The following is a 13,297-nucleotide window of genomic DNA, read 5'->3' on the forward strand; positions in this document are numbered from 1 at the left end:
CTCCTCTTTTGAATTCACTTTTGCGGTACGTATGTGTTTTGGTACTTTGTGATCTTTAATTCCTTAATTTTTACCTGAATTATCTCGCTCAAATTAATTATTATATATTCATTATAAAGACTTCCCGACGTAACATTTAAAAAGATTTGCTTTAACCACATCGTAACGACCTACCTGAGTATTTTCAGAGTAGCGCGTCTTGCTTATCAGCCAGGTGTTCTGAAGGCGTAATTCCGTCTCCTCAACGGTAGGGTCCCGCAGCTTCTTTTTCCTCACTGGTTGCCTCTAAGCGAGTTAAACGGCGATTATTACCGAGACGTGTCTTTGAACGCAACCTAAATGTGAACCTGGATCTTTTGCTTACATCTAATCCGGATGACATCAAAAGTATAAACTTAATATTCGGCTTCAGCGACCTTAGCATTCTTCATGTATGCATAGCACTGCCTATCAAAAAGCGATCTCCCACTCATAAACTAATCACTGACTACAAGAGGGCGAACTTTGGAAAAATTAATCTTGAGCTCGAAGGCTTTTATGAACACTTTAAAACTTCATACTATGCTCGTTCTGTTAATACCAACTGGGAATTATATAAAAATGTAGTGTTAAATCTGCAATCCTCATACATTCCGACCATCAGCATCCTCGTAAAGAGTGATTCAAACAACCAATGGTTCAATAATCGTCTAAAACGCCTGCTTAATAAGAAAAGACGCCTCTGCCGAAATGCTAAACAAGCCAACAATCAAAAATCATGGGAGCGATATCGATGTAGTGCGAATTGTTATGTGAAAGAATTAAAAGCTTCTAAAAGAAACGTTTTTTTCTTCTGACCTCTTGTCAATTATGAAGTCAAATCCAAGCAAATTCTGGCGAATTCTCTCCCCAAAAAACCACATAAACCAAATAGAACTCTTAGACGCAGATGAGCAACCTATTGGGATCGACAAATGTGCGTCGGCCCTAAACAATTACTTCTCATCAGTATTTTCTACCCCTAATGCCGATATCCCCTTATTTACCGACTTATCGGAGACCCCAATGCCTGAAATACAAATCAGTCCTGATGGAATAGCAAATTTGATTAAATCCCTCAAACTATCATCGTCAGCTGGCTGCGACCAAATCAGCCCCAAAATGTTAAAAATTACTATCGCGATATCAAGCAAGATACTCTACGTGTTATTCACACAGTCGCTTAGCAATGGCGAAGTCCCTTAGGATTGGAAAAAAGCAAAAATAAATCCCATTTTTAAATCCGGCGATAGATCAAAAGCTAATAACTACCGACCAATTTCGCTCACAAGCATTCCGTCCAAACTCCTGGAACACGTGATAGCATCAAATCTAATCACTCACCTTGAATCGCTGAAATACTTTTATCCGCTTCAACATGGCTTTCGCAAGTTTCTGTCATGTGAAACTCAACTCGCCGAATTCACACACGACATCCTTCAGTACATGGACGACCGCTTACAAATTGACGCCATATTTCTCAACTTTTCAAAGGCATTTGACCGTGTCACCCATAATCATCTACTAGTTAAACTTGCCTCCCTTGGAATCCCGCAGACATTACTCATCTGGATTGAGCACTTCCTGAAAGGCCGTGTACAGTTTACATCCGCCAACAGTCATAACTCACCGCTAATTGACGTAACCTCAGGTGTCCCTCAGGGCGCTGGATTGTCGCCGTTATTATTTCTCGTATACATTAACGACCTCCCAACTAACATAAAAACAAAACTTCGACTTTTCGCGGACGACTGTGTCATTTATAACGCTATCAAAGGCCCTGAGGACACCATTAGGTTGCAAAATGACATCGCCACGGTTGTATCATAGTGTGAGCAATGGCACATGCCGCTTAACTTAAGCAAATGTCAATACATGTCTTTCTCTCGTAAGCGCAGCTCTGATAACAGCACATATCGTATCAGTTCCACTCCCATTGCTCGAACGTCATCTTATAAATACCTTGGCGTCCACCTAACATCAACTTTATCATGGGTTACTCACATTGAAACAATATGCTCGCAGGCTTCACGCACTCTTGGTTACTTACGGAGAAATTTACAATCAGCACCACCCCGATTCCGACAGCTCGCATTCCAGACCTATGTTCGTCCAAAACTAGAATACGCTTCATCCATCTGGCACCCTTATCAAGCATACCTCGCTAATAATCTAGAGGCCACCCAAAACCGTGCCGCGCGATTTATCATGTCACAGTACTCACGTGAAACCAGCATCACAGCACTAAACCGAACTCTTTTCCTCCCAAGCCTTCAATCACGCCGCATTATATCACGTCTCTGCCTCCTTCATTCTTTTTTTTACCATCCTCACAACCGGCACCCTCTCTTGCAACCTCCCTCAAGAATGTCCCGTCGACTTAATCACAGTCACCCGTTAAAACTGATTTTTGGCCGCACTGCAGCAATGAATAACTCTTTTTTTTTTTTTTTCAGATGCAATAGCCCAATGGAATGCTTTACCGGACGTTATTGCTTCATGCAAAGATCGTGAAATTTTCCGAGCAAAACTAACGAGTCACCTTCAGTGTTCTATTTGACAACGCACACTAGTCTGCTCTTGTATATTTTGTTAATGTTTGTTTGTTGGTTTCGTTTTCTTTCTTTGTTTTTGTTTCTTGAACTGGTGTTCGTATGCTGTTATGCAATGTTATTGCCCCCGCCTTATGTAATTCCCTCGGGCCTTTAAGGCTTCAATAAATGAAATGAAATGAAATTGAACAGTGTTACCGTTGTCATGCCGTCACCTCGTGGCTTTGTTCACGGCTGGTTTTGCGGCTATTGAGAAATAAAAACATCACATAATTCAACCTAAAGGGGAACAATCACCCGGAAAGATCTTGGTAGTGTACTTTAACTCTGCGATTTAAAAAAAATAACAAAAAGCTCCACTCACAGGATTCGAAGAAATGTTTTATTCGCTCAGTGCGAAGGTAAGTAGTTTCAATCCATTGCGCCGCTGAAGTAACGAGTTGGTGAGACTTCATATGCGGTCTTATTCATGTTTACCATATTTCCGCTATCTGTCGTCAGGGGACGCTGCTCAGAGGACCCTACTGACCCTACTGTTGAAAGAACGAAATCTCACGTCCTGAAAGTTCGATTCCCATATTAAAAAAAAAAAGGAATTTTTAGATAGCTTTAAAGGCTTTAGAAAATACCTTCTTTGTTTCAAAAAATGATAAGGCAGCGCCTTGTCCAAGACTTCAAGCTTCCCATTGGCACTAACCATGCAACTTCGTAAGGCTATTTAATTAGCTTTTTATTTAGCGAAAAGGTCACGAACCACGAGAGGCTTAGGATCCAAAAGAATTTCTCAAAAATTTCTCAGAAGAAGAGGAAGAAGAGCCACGAGCTTTCTCCGCTCGCTCCTGGCTCTTCTTTTTCTCCTTCTGAGGAATTCTCTCTGGCTAGCGAGGTAAAAAAGTGTGCTTTGTAACTGCATTTTGTGATATTTGATATCAGTTTAGTCGCATGCCCAAGACGCAGGACCGTCTTGATAAGGGTTATATAAGCCGACACGTCCGTGAATAAAGCTCCCTTTCATTCCAGGCTGCCTGCGTTCATGACTTTCTTCGGCCACAACAGAACACTCTAATACATTCATACATAATAGCATCTCAAAAATCATTTGCCACAATATATCCCAAAAAACGCTTAAGTAGCTGCGCTAAAAATTCGAACGGGGGAGTATCATAATGGCACTAAGAATTTTTTTACAGTAAACTAACTATTGCGTTGCAGCTCAGTCCTCCTGAAAATATTTTGTTTCTCTTTCCAACTATCCAAGCTCAAGACGTTTCGAAGGTGTTCGCTGAAACCTTCGATATATTTTTGCTCCAGCCGTAGAATTCAAAGAATGTTATCAATGTGCACGGTGCGTTTAAGTCAGCATTGATCGCATTTTATTTAATAGTGATATTGGCTTATGTGCTCTTACTCCTCCCCACCTATCGGGTTCAAATCTAACTCCAAAATACATAAGGAGCACCTCGCCATAGCTGAAGACTTTGACACAGTGAGCCCGGTTGTCTGAGGTGACCTGTTTTTCATCCACCACCACACAGTTGGGAAATTCGAGGTGCTTGTAGCCGCCAACCATGTGCAGTACGTTGTCACTCCTGCCGAAGATGATGACCCGCATCACCTTGCACTGCGTTATGCAGCCACCACTGATCACCACCCCCTAGTGGAGGTCAGTGGCAGCCACACAGCCATTGGGGTCTACGGCCATGCTGCGGGAGTGCTGCATCATCCCAGCAACGAACGTCCCAGCACGAACTTCTCGCACACATTGTAAATATGGATCTGGTGCGTCGGCGAACGCTCACAGCCGACACTGTCAGCTGACTAGCGCACCACAGTCATCCAGTTGAGGTAGAGCAGCTATCCATCACGCTTGCAGCCCTCGTCAAACTGGAATTTGAACCGCCCATCCCTATCAAAGACATTGAAGCGGTGGTTGTTGGTACCGGTGGCCACACTGTCATTCGGCGCATTCACTGCCACATCATAAGGCTCTGTGAATTGTCCCTCCATGCTACCGATCGCGCCAAGCTTGCATTGGTAAATCTTATCTTGCACCAAGGTCCGAGCAATGGTGACAGATGTCAGCACCTCCACTTGACCACTTCTCACAAAGGCTCACACATTTGACACTGGTTGACAACGGGCCTAGGCTGTCCGCAGAGCTGAAGCGCTTGGAAAGAAGATAAGACTCAAAAGGGAACTTCAGACATGGCAGCAGATGGTATCCATATCGGTGCAGTGTGGACCCGCGGTCAACGGTAACCAGAACTACACCATTGAGGCGAGCGATTGGTGGTTGCCGCGGAGCCCGTTCAGAAGCTCCGCTTTGCTTGATGCAGCCAAACGAGTTGAGTACTCCTACCTGAGTTGCAAGATTGTTGGACATGAACTCCAGGTCCATGCCTTGAAGTCGACATCCAGGCTGAAATGAGAGACGTTCCTGGAGCTTGTTCTCTAGTTGAGGCTTGAAGACCAAGGCTTCAGTGCTAGGAGAAATGAGAACCAAGCCTCTCGCGGAGGCACACAACTCGTGGATCCCTTCGATGTTGTCTTGAACCTTTTGCCTCGGCAATCCAAGACACACCACATTGGCATTGCGGGCGTCCTCGAGCTCGCGCATCGTCTCTTGCCGCCGCTCCTCCAGCTTGGAGCGGTCGAAGAGAAATGTGTCTGCCACTTCCTCCTGGGATCGCTAGTACTGAGCTCGCAGACGGCTGGATACCTGCTCAAGGGTCTTGAGTACCGCCCGTAGATCGTGTGACGTGGCCCTTACGCTCAGAGCCACGTGCGCCACGCACTTGTAGCGTCCTCGCGCCACGCTGTGGTCGCAGGCCATGACACGGCCCCCGACAAGGACGAAGTTGGCACTAGGTTCCACAGAGCGAGGAGCGCACTAAAAAGTGAATAGGGTTTATCTCGGCTAAGCCCGGCTCTAAAGCCAGACTTGCTATGCCTTGTTATTCTATACCGGCGGACCTACTACCAGTCCCTTCTCTAGAGCGGTGGGAGGCTATACTGGCCAGCTGAGACCTTTTGACGCAAATGCGGGCCACTGAGTGGGCTCGTAAGGTCGCCGAGAGACACGGACTCGAGGCCACCTAGATGTAGTGCCCACATATCGTTCAATGCTAACAATAAATATTTTCCAATCCAATCCACGTTAAAGAATCCCAGGTGGTCAAATTTCCGGAGCCCTTCACTACGACGTCTCTCATAGCCTGAGTCGCTTTGGGACGTTAAACTCTACCCATCAAATCAATTCAACCCAATGTACTGGTAAGCCAGGTCAGATGATGATGAGGATGAAAGCATTTTTATTGAAACAAAACTTGCTGGTCGGCCGCCCTATTCCGGGACTCCGCAGGATTTTGCGGTGGCTCTTGCCCTTTAAGTCAGCTGGTGCTGAACGTTGGGGTCCGAGCTGGACAGCATTTTCTCCAACCGCTCAATCGTCAGGCCTTTCATCTTTTCTACTGCGCTGTTGTACTGACAGACCGATACCATGTGGTATAAATCTGCCGCCATGTCACAGTATGTACATTGTGGCTCATAGTGGTGCGGGTATATTGCCTGGAGTCTTTTTCGTCTTGAGTGCTTATTTGAGCTCTCAGCGTTATTTCTTGTTCTTTGTCTAGGTATTTATCAGGTGGTGCGTATTTCCTTCTGCCTGGTCTATAGTTTTATAGGATTTCCGAGTAGGTAGTCAGCATGTTTGAGTAGTTCGGCTCGTCCATGTGTTGAAACGCCCTGAGTAGGAATGCTCGGGCTGCGGCATGTGCGCCTTCGTTCCCCTCTACGGACTGGTACGCCGGTGTCCATATCGGCTGCGGTTCCCTTTTACCTTCCTTACTGTTCTTGTGGATCCTTATAGCTGCCTGCCCTATCCGGCTTCTGGTGCAGTTTCTGCAGGCTTCTTGCGAGTCTGTTGTTATAATTACGTGTTTCTGAGTCATGATCGCAAACGCAATGGCAGCCTCTTCCGCTTGGGTTGGTTCCCCGCATCTGATTGACGTAGAATTCTTCAGGCTACCATCCCAGTCTGTGACTGCTGTCGTCACGATGTTTCTAACTGGTCCTGCCGCATCAGTGTAAAGTGTTTTGCTCTCAGTGTAAGGTGTAAAGTGAGAGCCCTCGCCTCTCTTCTATCTGCATGGTACACACGATGCATGTTTATTGGTATAGGCTCTACGTCTAAAATGTTGTCGAGCTGTTCAGAGGCGTCATATTGGTGGTTCGTCGTGCTTATGTAGGACAGTTTGAATTGGTCTAACACTGCTCTACCCGTCCTCCTCTCGGATAGGCGGCATTTCTGCGATGTTAACTGGGCTGAAATTATTTTGTTGAGCGTGTTGTGCGCACTAGGCTTCATTACTCTGTTGAAGCACTGATCGGAATGCCGAGAGCTCTCTTGTGTGCCTTCCTTATCAAGGCATTGGTTTTCTTCTTTTCTGCTTTCTTCAATCTCAAGTACGGCACAACATACGAAATTCTCCGGATTTAGAGTGCTTGTAATAGCTGCAGGGTGTCCTTCTCTTTCATCTCTCCTCTCTTGTTTGCGATCCTGCCTATCATTCTTGCTATTGCTTTGTAGTCTCTGATAGGCGGCCTATTGTGGCTTGATTATTGTTAATTGTTGCTTTAGTAACCTCGAGAATTTTCCCCTTTGTGACTCTGTTGTATCCCGCGCAAGTTTCGGTTTCGCTTCTATACACCAGTGCTATCATCATCATCACATTTCTCTCTCTCTCTTCTCTCGAGTTCACACGCTCACACTCTTTGGCGTAAATAAACAGTCCACCCTGAGCTGTGGTCTGCGCCTGTTCGTTCCCTCTGTCCGGATACTGGACACCACAGACTCCCTGAATTCTGGTTCTGTAAAGCCTCACCTCAATGGGGTGGCCAGCTTTTTTGCTTTCCTGAATACTAGAAGTTCTGATTTGGTCGTGGCACATGCTAGACCACATTCTTCTGCATAATTTTGCGCTGTGTTTACGGCTTCCTGTAATTGGGGTTGTATTTCTCCTTCCTGGACGGCATTAGTCCATATAGGGCGCGTGTGATGTCCCCTATGGCAAGAGGTTTCTTGAAGCCCCAACATGGCTATGTTAAAGAGCATTGGGAATAATACTTCGAATTGTGGGGTTCCACCGTCGCACATTTTGATGGGTTCTGCTTTTATCCTGCCCAAGTTCACACTAACTGTGCGTTCGACCAGGAAATATTTAATACAGTTGCACGTCCCTGCACCACCGTTCTTTGTCTGTAATATAGCATTAGTTTGGTTTCTTCTAGACGAATCTATTATTTCCTCCTTTAGCTGTATTAGCATGTCACGGTTGACAGATTTGGTTTGAAACCAGAACAGAAAGAGTGAGAGAACCAGAAAACAGAACAGAGATTACGCATTCTTTTCCAAGTGCTTGTATTGTCTTTTGTAGATTATTTTCCCAAAGAGTTGTCTTGGCAGGACGTACGCGAGTTCGGTCTGGGATTGGTACAAACGAGGCTTTGGTATAAAATGCTCCTCTGCTGTCTTCCAGACCTGGGTTATTTTCCCTTCGGACCAGCAATTATTGACGAAATCTGTTAGGCTTGTTAGAGAGGCTGCATGGGGTTGGTCGGCATCATGACTGTGACTCAATCTCCTCCCGGTCTCCCGTTCTTTCCCATTTTCATAACGTTAGCGTTCGTAACTCCCGGATTGTTATTTCTCGGTCCATTTCGTCATTCGGCTCTCCTTCATACTCTTCCTGTGACGTGTTTTTCTCGCCGATCTGAGTTCTTCGTGTTAGCTCTTCTTTTAGTTCCTTTTCGCTTCTGTCAAAGCTATGTAGGGCTCTAACTAGGTTCGCCCACTGCTCTCCCTTGATTTTGTTGGGGTCGATGAGGCATCTTAGGGGGCTCCATGTTTTAGTCAAATTTAATTTGGCTCTACGTGTGTTGCATAATTTTACCAGTTAGCTTTGTGTAGCAAAAATGCACATTTTTCTACTTTGGTGACTTCCGCTGTGCACTTTTTCAGCTTCTTCCTGACCCACTGCTTTTTTTCTCCTCTTCGTACGGCCCCTTTATGCCTCCTACAAGTGCAGCAAGTGCAGGTTAATTTCTGGAGTTTCGTCAATTGTCTTTATTCTTTTCTTATGTTTGTTGATTTCGTTTAGGAGTTGTTCGGCCCACTGTCCGTACTCCGTGATTTGTTGCGCCTATCTTTCCCCTCTGCTTCCTCTGAGTTGCTTCCAATCCATTCGCCTCGCTTCTCCTCTCAATCTCGTCCTCTTGCTGCATACTGTCCTAATTATAAAATGTCTTGATCACTGCCTAAATTTTATTCGCTGTTCACCGATTCAGCCCGCCTTGCATGCTTTACCGGTGAGAAATATCGGCATGTGTCTCTACTGAGGTTATTTCCTTCCCTCGTTAGCTTATCAGGTCCGTGAGTATGGTGATGGTTGGCCGGTCGTCTTCCCTTTGGGGTTTTCAAGCTTTAGCACCACATCTTGCTGGCCGCATTGACATCTCCTAATATGATCAGTGGAGCCTTCCCGCCTCGTTTAGTGCCTTCCTAAAGATGTCGAATCTGGCATTTTTTCGTCTACTATATATTTTAAGAATAAATGTACTACTCTGTTTACGGGTATGATTTCCACAAAGCAGTAATCAAACTCGTCGTCTTCAAGACCATGATTCGACGCTGCGGATTCTCTAGAAACCATTATGCAGATGTTATTCCCCTTCTGGTGTGTCTTGTAGCCCGTGACCTCAGCTGTTGTGTTTGTTGTGTAAGTTAGACTCACATAGACTTAAATCTACTTAAGAGAGTGGGTGCACGATTAAACGTTGTCTTACGCGGTTTGTTATGGTTTCTCTCATTCATGTCTTTCTGCTAACATCAAGAAAACGCAACCGCAGCACTGATTCCAGCACAAGACTCTTCCATGGCTGTGTGCAAACCTCAAGGACACCACAGACTGGTCTGAACGAAATGAAGGTGTCTAGGGCATTCTGAAGGTGGAGACCTCAAGGGAGGAGCCAGATGGGCAGAGGTGGTGGTGGCGAGAAAGGGTTTTCAGAAGACTGGAAGGGTGTGTGTCATTCTGTGAGGTAATATTTGTGGAGATTTGTACCGGTACGAATGAAGTTCGCCAGGTGTAGAAGAATAAGAAGATGTAGGTTTGTGAACTAGAAGTGAGCAGCAGCAGACGTACATGCGAAGAAACGCGAACCTGGCTTCTCACGCCGCACCTGAGATCAAATTGCCGGCGCTAATCACCTCAAGTTCAAGGAGGGTAGTAAACATTTCGCTTTAAAACAAACCAGTTCGAAACTCAAAGCTGTCGGATTGCTTCTTCCTCGCCTTATCTCCGACACGCTCCACATGCCGGACGGCTGCTTCATCCAGCGGCTCCGATCCGTGCACTACCTTGTTGTGATTAAGCACGACGCACCACTTGGGACAGGCAGATGGCACGATCGGCAGACGTAGCGCAGTCCCCCGACCAGTGGCGCAGGAAGACGGCTGAATTGTCCCGTGCCGCTCGCAACGCATCACGTGTGCTCTGCAGCCCTTCCACCGTCAACAGTAGGTGGCCCTTGAAGCAAGGCACGAATTTGTGCGCCATCACGCCCTTGGATCGCAGAGACTTGCACATTAAAAGCAGCGGGCGACTGCACTCGGCTCTTTGAACCTAAAACTGTGCACCCACTGTCTGAGCTTACTGTCTATTACGTATAAGGTATTTACTAAGGTAATCGCTAATAGAATCAGGACAACCTTAGACTGCAATCAAGCAAAGGATCAAGCAGGGTTTCGCAAACGGTACTCTACTATCGATCATATCCATACCATCAATCAGGTGATAGAAAAATGCTCGGAATATAACCAGCCTTTATACATAGCATTCATTGATTACGAAAAAGCATTTGACTCAGTTGAAACCTCGGCGGTGATGCAGGCATTGCGAAATCAGGGGGTAGACGAGCCGTGCGTGAAAGTGCTGGAAGATATATATAGTGGCTGCACAGCAACCATAGTTCTGCATAAAGAAAGTAACAAAATTCCCATAAATAAAGGTGTTAGGCAAGGAGACACAGTCTCCCCAGTACTATTCACAGCTTGTTTAGAGGAAGTATTCAGAGACTTGGAATGGGAGCCGTTAGGGATAAGGGTAGATGGAGAATACCTCAGTAATCTGCGATTTGCTGATGACATTGCCTTGCTAAGCAACTCTGGGGATGAACTGCAAATAATGATTGATGACCTAGACAGGAAAAGTAGAAAGGTAGGCTTGAAAATCAATATGCAGAAGACTAAGGTAATGTTCAACAGCCTCGGGAAGGAACAGCAGTTTACATTTGGTAGCGAAGTACTGGAAGTAGTAGGCGAATATGTCTACTTAGGACAGGTAGTAACCGCAGATCCGGACCACGCAAAGGAAATAACAAGAAGAATACGATTGGGATGGAGCGCATTTGGCAAGCACTCGCAGATTATGACTAGCAGCTTGCCGGTATCGCTCAAGAGGAAAGTATACAACAGTTGCATCTTGCCTGTACTCACCTACGGGGCTGAAACGTGGAGGCTAACCAAGAGAAGACGCGTCAAGGGTTCCGCAATCTTGGCAAAATCAGCAATGAAACGGCGATAATACGCGCACAGGCCCAAGAAACATCGGACCGCTTTCTTCGTGGTAGGAACGGGAAGGTTGGCTACAGCGGCTATTTTGTGAGTATCGGGCCGGACACCGTCAGCGCTAACCACATGACCGAGAAATTTCAGCTGCTGATATCCAAAGTGGCATTTTTCCGGTTTGAGTGTTAAATCAGCCGAACGAAGAGCGTCCAATACCGTTCGCAGCCGTTTAAGATGTTGGTCAAACGTTTCTGAAAACACGATGACGTCGTCCAAATAAACCAAACAGGTTTGCCATTTAAGACCAGCAAGTACAGTGTCCATCATTCGCTGGAACGTCGCTGGCGCTGAACACAGACCGAAAGGCAATACTTTAAATTCATATAAGCCATCGGGTGTGACAAAAGCAGTCTTTTCCCGATCGCGATCATCAACTTCTATCTGCCAATTCCTTTCCTCCATCGCTTTTTAAGTCGATGGAGGAAAGGAATTTGGCATTGCGAAGTCGGTCGAACGAATCGTCGATACGGGGCAGTGGATATACATCTTTTTTGGTGATTTCATTCAATTTCCCGTAATCAACGCAAAAACGTAGCGTGCCATCTTTTTTCTTAACCAACACGACTGGCGACCACCACGGACTTTTAGACGGCTGAATAAAATCATCATTAAGCATTCCCTGGACGTGAATCCGAGTTGCCTCACGTTCTTTGGTCGAAATACGGTACGGCTGCTGTCGAATAGGTCGGGCATCGTCAGACGTGAAGATGCGATGCTTGGTGATAGAAGTTTGCCGGACATTCGATGATGAGGCAAAGCACGGGGCGCACTCCAGCAGTAAGGCACGCAGGTCGCGTTGTTGGCAGGCCGAAAGGCCACTGGAGCGCGCGGCGTCCGCCAGCAGCGCCGGTTGTTAGGCAACGGCTCTGTGCCTCCTCGGAGCACCACCACAGCAAAATCGCAAGTTCGTGGCCAGTGTAGCTTTCATTACAACAAAAAAAAAAAAGAAAGAAAAAAATTCGGGCGATGCAATCGGTCAGCAGCGCGGCCCGAGCACAGCTGTGAGCTCTTCGCTACAGTGCGTAATGTGTCATTCCCGTTTTGATGCAGCTGCTCAAGGAGGTGTAACCACGGTGTTGTTTCTCCTATGTGCAGTACCTTCAGTGGAAGAATACCAGAAACTGTGGAAGCGGCTTCGCGACCGGTACATGTCGATTTAGCATCACCGAAAGGAAACGGCTTCGGAAATTCGCGAAATCGACGGAATTCTACAGGAACTGAGGCCGACCGAGAAAGTGGTCCTCGTCACTGTGTAATCTTTCTGTGCGTAACTCTTCTGCCAATCATACCGACACCTAAATGATGATTAGTTTTCAGTAAGACACGCACGTACACAATCATTACCGCTCGTCTGTAGCCGTCGTGGACGCGAGCTCACGCCGTTCCTGGGTTGGACGTCTCCACGGCCGGCTGCAAATATGTTTTGAGCCATTTGAACAGTTGCAGTAAGCACATGTCGTATCATTGCATTGATCACGACAGTAAATGCCTCGATAGCCGACTTCCTCAGTTGCTCCCAGGAGCCTTGTCGTCTGCTCGAAAATGCACACCAGCCGAAAACGCACCAGCGCTCGAGGGAGTCTTGTGCGCATGCGCGCTGCAGCATCGTGCACTTCAGCCGCAACGCACGTCAAATTCCTAGAAAACCACTCGCTCGGGTGGTTTTCTAGGATCGGGTGTTCTTCAGGAGCGACGCTTTTCTACGGCCGACATTATTCCGCTGGATGTTCGTGCGGCGCCAGACCGCAGACCTCCTCGTAAAGTTCGGACAGTCCGGAGAGGAAACAAACACACACACACACACACACACACACACACACACACACACACACACACACACACACACACACACACACACACACACACACACACACACACACACACACACACACACACACACACACACACACACACACACACACACACACACACACACACACACACACACACACACACACACACACACACACACACACACACACACACACACACACACACACACACACACACACACACACACACACACACACACGCACGCACG

General features: G+C 46.6%; 1 pseudogene; it reads right to left on the reverse strand.

Annotated features, from left to right (window-relative positions):
- Positions 1–3,795: 3,795 nt before the first annotated feature.
- On the reverse strand, positions 3,796–10,186 carry LOC146186768 (protein brain tumor-like; annotated as a pseudogene).
- Between the last annotated feature and the right edge of the window lie 3,111 nt (positions 10,187–13,297).

The sequence above is a fragment of the Amblyomma maculatum genome, chromosome 6 (genome assembly GCF_055883805.1).
Source record: "Amblyomma maculatum isolate TAMU_Amacu chromosome 6, ASM5588380v1, whole genome shotgun sequence".
In the NCBI taxonomy this organism is placed as follows: Eukaryota; Metazoa; Arthropoda; class Arachnida; order Ixodida; family Ixodidae; genus Amblyomma; species Amblyomma maculatum.